Raw genomic sequence first — 6,404 nt, 5'->3', positions numbered from 1 at the left:
CTCAGATAATTAGCAAAACTGGTTGTATAATCTGCATTGTAGAGAAGCTAAGTTTAATAATAAAGTTAGTGGGGCGGCTGGGTGGCTCAGTCGGTTAAGCGTCCGACTTCGGCTCAGGTCATGATCTCACGGTCCGTGAGTTCGAGCCCCGCCTCGGGCTCTGTGCTGACAGCTCAGACCCTGGAGCCTGCTTCAGATTTTGGGTCTCCCTCTCTCTTTCTCTCTGCCACCCCCCACCCCCCCCATCCCCACTTATACTTTCTCTCTCTCTCTCAAAAATAAATTTAAAAAAGTTTTAAACGTAATAAAATTAGTAAATGATCCATTCTTCCAAAGATCACAAGCCAGTAAAGGGGCCTCTTCTCCCCGAAGCCACCAAGAAGATCACTCTTCCCCAGAATTTGGGAAAATATCATGCTCATATATGTGGTTCTCAAATCCACAGGCAAAAAGGATCAAAGAGAGGAGGGACTAGAGGGATGACCCAAATGGGAAGAATTTTGTTTGACCCCTACAAAGCAAATGGACAAGTGAGGAGACCAGACCCATAACCAGAGTTTTGGGGTGGCTCTCAGAGCTGTTTCCTGCCCACAGTCAGGGAAGTATAAAAATACAGGTGACCTCACAGAACACCTGGCAAACACCTGATGAGGCTAGACAGAGCTGAAAGGAGGGTGACAGATAAAAGGTGTTCTAAATAACAGACCTCAGTGTCATGTGTGCTGGCTGCAGAGGGTGCCCGAGGTGCCCTGGGCATGCCACAGAGAGCTGTGCCAAACTGAGGATAGAACGTATCCATTAATCCACAGGCACTCCATTAGAGCTCATTCATTCATTTCGTGTATCCTATTTACAAGGAAATCCAGGAATACATTGAAATGATGAGTAAGAACGAGAGAGAAGGTTTTCTTCTTACTCAGAGATTAAAACAAATATCTTTCTACAATGCCTTCTACCAGTTGGAAAGCAGGCTCTTTGGAGAGCTGCATCAACCCATCAAATCACTGAAAACAGAGAACAAAAGTCTCTTCTTGGAAGAAGTTACTACACGGTACCCTCACAGACTAAATTTAGAAGCAGGTGGTAATTTTTTTTTTTTATGCAAACGCATATGTTTCCGTGTGAATACATCAAATTAAGAAGGTTTCCTTTTTTCTATGCTTGCCGTCCCAGGGTACAAAGGATAACCTGGACGATGAGGTAGATAAAATAGCTCCCATTTCTAGTGGGTTTTTCCCTTGTGAGATTTCTTCCAGTCTGTACCAAGTTAACAGCATTTGACCTGCCTAAGGCACTCCCTGCTCTTTGAAATTATTTCTTCCTTTGACTCCCTTTTCCAGTGGCCACTCTTCTCACACTGTTTTCTACCCCTTTCTCATCTCCCCAACCTTTGAACACTGATACAAAACATGATCCTTGGACCGGCCCTCTCTAGCTACACTCTCTCCCCAGAAGATGGCGTCCAGTCTTGGCTTACACACCCTTGATGTGAAGACAATCACTCCCAAATTTACGTCACCAGCACAAACATTTCCCTTGAACTCCACATTTAGATATTCAACTACCTACCCAACAGTGCAATTTGGATGTTTAGCAGTTATTTCAGTTGAAGATGCACAGAACTAAACTGTTCTTACCCCAACCCAGCTTCTCACATGGAGTTCTCCACCAATAAATGTCACCTCCATCCTTCCAGTTGTTAAGATCAAAAACTACAGAAGTTTTTCACTTCTCTTTCTTCTCACAACCCACATTCATTCCATAGGCCAATACCTCGGGCCAAAGTTTCAAAATACTGTATCTACTTATTTCTCACCACCTCTGCTGAATCAACCTGGTCAAAGCCTGGATTATAACAGCAGCTTCCTGCCCACCTGTCCTTTTATCCTATAGAATGGTGCCAACACAGAAGCCACAGGCTCTCCACCATGTTTCTCAATATCCCCTTGACCACTACTTAAAAATTAGCTTGAAGGCAGGGGCGCCTGGGTGGCTCAGTCTGTTAAGCGTCTGACTTCAGCTCAGGCCATGATCTCACGGTTCATGGGTTTGAGCCCTGCATCATCCAGCTCTGTGCTGACAGCTCAGAGCCTGGAGCCTGCTTTGGATTCTGTGTCTCCCTCTCTCTCTCTGCCTCTCCCCCAACTCACACTCTGTCTGTCTCTCTCTCTCTCATTAATAAACATTAAAAAAAATTTTTTTTAATTAGCTTGAAGGCTTTGCTATTATTCTTCAGGAAGGTAAGTCACGATGGCTCGCAACCTAACTCTTTTTGGAAACTACACCCCAAATGAACAAATTAATTAATTATCACAAGCATGGAATGTTGGAGTTGCACGGAACCTTAGGGATCAAGCTGTTCTAGCCTCTCATTGCACGGACAGACCGGGAAGTAAAGGCAAAAAGATCAGATGAGCTTGGCCCCGTTGGCGGTACAGCTAGGACTGAGGTTTACTGTGCTGGCCTTATCACTTCTCCAGAGCCGGCAATCCAGGAATTTTTCAGAATATCTTGCAAATTGTAAATCACAGCCCCCTCCCCCAATTAGCTGAGTTTTTTCTTGTTTGCTATATGTATTTAATGTACAGCCATTTGATGACTTTGGTGATAAGTGTACATCCATGAAACCATCATCACAATCTATGCCATAAACATATTTATCGCTTCCAAAAACTTCCTCCTCCTTCTTTATTATTACTATTTAGTGGTAGTAGCAGTATGTGTGTGTGTGATAAGAACACTTTACGTAACGTTTTTCTCTTAGTGAATTTTTAACTACACAATGCATTGTTGACCACAGGTACTATGCTTTACTTCTATCTGCAGATTAGAATTCATTCATCTCGCGTAACCGACACTTTGCGCCCTCCGAATCTATCTTCAGTTAACTTACAATTACAGAAGTTACATAGTTCAGCTTTAGGAAAGGATGCCACGTGTAACTTTGGTTTTAAAATAAATACCAGAGTCAGTAACATGTTTTTCAGGACTTATAATCTTGTTGAACTTTGAGATCTTTTGGGAAGTGAGCTCGTGTTGTTCTCACCAAACTCTGTGAAGCATTTTCATTGTCCGAAAAAGGGCTCCACCCTCCCCTTCGCTGGCTGCAATAAACGGCAATGTCAACGTTGCCACGGTGGTTACTCTGTACTGGGAGTTCTGCAAAGGGAAACTTGGCTGGGTAAATGCTACTCCTTTCACTCCTGAGAGTCTATATTTGGAGAACCAGTTCACCCTGCTCATGTTGGTTTTGGGTTGTTTTTTTTTTTATAGTTATTTTTTTAACATTTCACCCCCATGGTTAATGCCTGGCTTAATTCTAAACTTGAATGCACATGAATGCTAGTATTTACATGGTTTGTATTCCAATATCTGAAAATGAATACATAGGATATTGACATGGTTATAGATTCAGATTATCAATGTCTTTGATTCACCTTTTTTTTTCTCTTTTAAAGTTCCTAATCTACATTTACTCTGTTGATTGCAACTGCTAACTAGTTTTACTCAGTCCTTCATTTTGAGATACCTCTCAGAACTGTAAGATTTAATGATATATCTATATGTGATGCCATTTCATAGTGCCTAGTGCATAGTCACAGTTCAGTAAATGGTCGCGTCTATATGCTGTCATGTCATCATTGACATCCGTCTCCACTTTGTTCCCTCTCCAGTTTATTTCTGTTCATAGTGTGTCAACTCCTTGAAATTTCTGAACATCTAACTCTCGAAAAATTCTGTCTTGAATCATTTATATTTACCTACAGGCTTGAGGACATCTCATATGTACGGTGTTTTGTGTTTTTTTTTTAATTTATTATTATACTCACTGTTGATTAGACCAATATTTTTCAAAATGTGGTCCTTGAGTCACTGCATTTGAATCACCTGAAGCTGGATAAGGTAGGGATGGTTCTCAGATATCTGTATTTAAAGAAAGTATGCAGGAGATCGTTCTGGACACCAACTTTTAGGAACAGAGTTAGTCTTTTAATCCCTCCCATGTTTCATCGATGCCATCACTTTTGCCAATAATTTTTAAGATAGTGAAAGAAGGATTGATCTTACCTCATCCTTAAAGTAACCCATATTTGCAGAGTATAATTCTCTAGAACTTACATATTATGATTATAAAGATTTAAATCTCCACAGGAGTAGGGGCACCTGGGTGGCTCAGTTGGTTAAGTATCCAACTCTTGATTTCGGTTCAAGTCACGATCCCACAGTTCAAGAGTTCAAGACCTGTGTCAGGCTATGCGCGGATAGTGCAGAGCCTGCTTGAGATTCTCTCTCTCTTTCTCTGCCTCTCTCTCTCTCTCTCAAAAATAAATAAACATTTAAACAAAACTTTAGCTCCAGTCATGATCTCGCGGTTCGTGAGTTCGAGCCCCACATCGGGCTCACTACTGTCAGCCTGTCAGCACAGAGCCCACTCTAGATCCTCTCTTCCCCTCTCTCTGCCCCTCTCCCACTTGTGCTCTCCCAGAAGTAACTAAATATGAAAGAAAGAAAGAAAGAAAGAAAGAAAGAAAGAAAGAAAGAAAGAAAGAAAGAAAGAAAAAGAAAGAAAGAAAAACTTGAAATCTCCAGAGGAGATAGAAGGACCTAGTGCAAATTGGTAGGTAATGAATGAATGATAATACAATGGATTCAAGCCTCCTCAGGTTTCAATCCTTTGGTACTTGAGGAGATGAACGAGTGAATGCATGCTTTGCCCTAAACTGTGACCTCCGAGTGACATCGTTCTGGGGAAACTGGCTATTTATTTCCCTGCTTTAATTAGAAGATGAATCCAATGATGTGCTGTGGTATATGAGGTGAGTTGTTGCATATCGTTTCCAACTATAGACTCTACTAAAAAAAAAGTCGATAAAAATGGGGAAGATAACCAGGATTTATCTGTGCAATAGGACTGTGGAGTAATGAGACTAGTTTTCTTGGATGATTTATGGAAATCAGAACTGATAATATAGACTCATACTTTGTGTTTCAAAAATATATCCACTACATGAATATAAAAGTCTTCCAAGTTACAGATGAGACTCTGGGACTAGATGGTAATGTACAAGGCAAGCACCAAACAAATAGGATACTTTGAAATAAGTGCTGTATCTCTTGCAAGATGAGATATTTCTGTTATTGGCATAAGCCAAATACCTTCATCATCAAGGTACCTGTTTATCTCTTTGCTGCCTGTACTGAAGTGAGTGGTATTAGGTAGGCATTGAAGTGAAGACCAGTGAAGCATTTTACTAAAACTATAATTGCAAAGCTAACTGGAGATTTCAAATGAAGAAGGAACAGCATGCACAATGACAGAAGAATGCCAGGGAATCACAGACATTTACATTTGGAAGGGACCTAGATAGATACTTTCCACTGCAACCTTCCACCCAGATCATTATATTCTGCTTTAAATATGTGAATACAGGGAAAATTCTATGTGTTTATCTAGTAAATATTTGTATCATATGCTAGCGACTCTGATTACAATAGCTCATTGGTTCAAAATACCACCTGTAATATTTTTTTGCCTCCTTGTATTTACTTTCCTAAATGTCAGACCTGGATTCTTGCCCCACCTCTCAGATTTTAGTTTCTCGGTGATCTTTGAAAAGTTTGCTCTTAGAAATTTATTTGCTCTGTTAGTGCTCAGATACCTCCCAATCACTAATCCAAATTCTTCTGCTGGCTGTAAAATAGCCTTTAGTTAGCATGTTACAATCATTGGTAGAAATAGAAAAATTAAATGTCCGAGAGGAAAAGCCATATTGTTTTAGAGGTGTGATTTTATTCATGCTAAGGGACTGAGAACTAACAGGGAGACCTTCAGCCAATTTCCCTCCTCTGCCATATTGGATCCCACTAGCAAGCTGATTTAGAAATGGTCTCTTGTACATGCTCCGTGGGCCTACCCACCTCTCAAATCTGGAAAGGTACTGACAAGAACTGAAGAGATACAGCTGTGGCCAACACTTCTTCACATTTTTTGAAACAATTTAAGTTTGATCAGGACGTAAAACAGATAACACTGGTGTTTTTTTTTTTTTTAGGTTACCCAAGTCATAAGGAAGGAAGAGATCCCTTGTTACGCCTGCTGTAAAGACCTTAGTGCCGCCATTTTAGTAGAGTGATAACCACTCTTCCTCAGTTCCGCAGGACAGATGCAAAGATGCATCTGGAGCCTGACGGCTCAGCAAATACACTAAGGCGGGATGAAAAAGAGTGCTGCGCTATCGCTGTTTTGTGTCCTCTCAGAAATTAAATAACGGAATTCTGACCACCCGGGTTATAAAACTGCTGTCTCATCAAGTTAAAACATTAATCATATTACGTTGAGAAAATAAAGAATCATTTTTGTACTAAAGACACTTCTATTCCAAGACAAAATTTGCCAAAATAAA

The 6,404-nt window shown here is 40.6% G+C and overlaps 1 long non-coding RNA gene across 1 annotated transcript; it reads right to left on the bottom strand.

Annotated features, from left to right (window-relative positions):
- Window positions 1-2,977: 2,977 nt before the first annotated feature.
- LOC131513723 (uncharacterized) lies at window positions 2,978-4,012 on the bottom strand. Its single transcript, XR_009262747.1, has 2 exons — window positions 3,831-4,012; window positions 2,978-3,159 (listed from the first exon to the last, which is right to left on the bottom strand). It is a non-coding gene; the product is annotated as an uncharacterized LOC131513723 (long non-coding RNA).
- Window positions 4,013-6,404: the final 2,392 nt, after the last annotated feature.

This window comes from Neofelis nebulosa, chromosome 6 (assembly GCF_028018385.1).
Source record: "Neofelis nebulosa isolate mNeoNeb1 chromosome 6, mNeoNeb1.pri, whole genome shotgun sequence".
In the NCBI taxonomy this organism is placed as follows: Eukaryota; Metazoa; Chordata; class Mammalia; order Carnivora; family Felidae; genus Neofelis; species Neofelis nebulosa.
The sequence above is the reverse complement of the archived record's forward strand: the minus strand, read 5'-3'. Positions and strand labels throughout refer to the sequence as shown.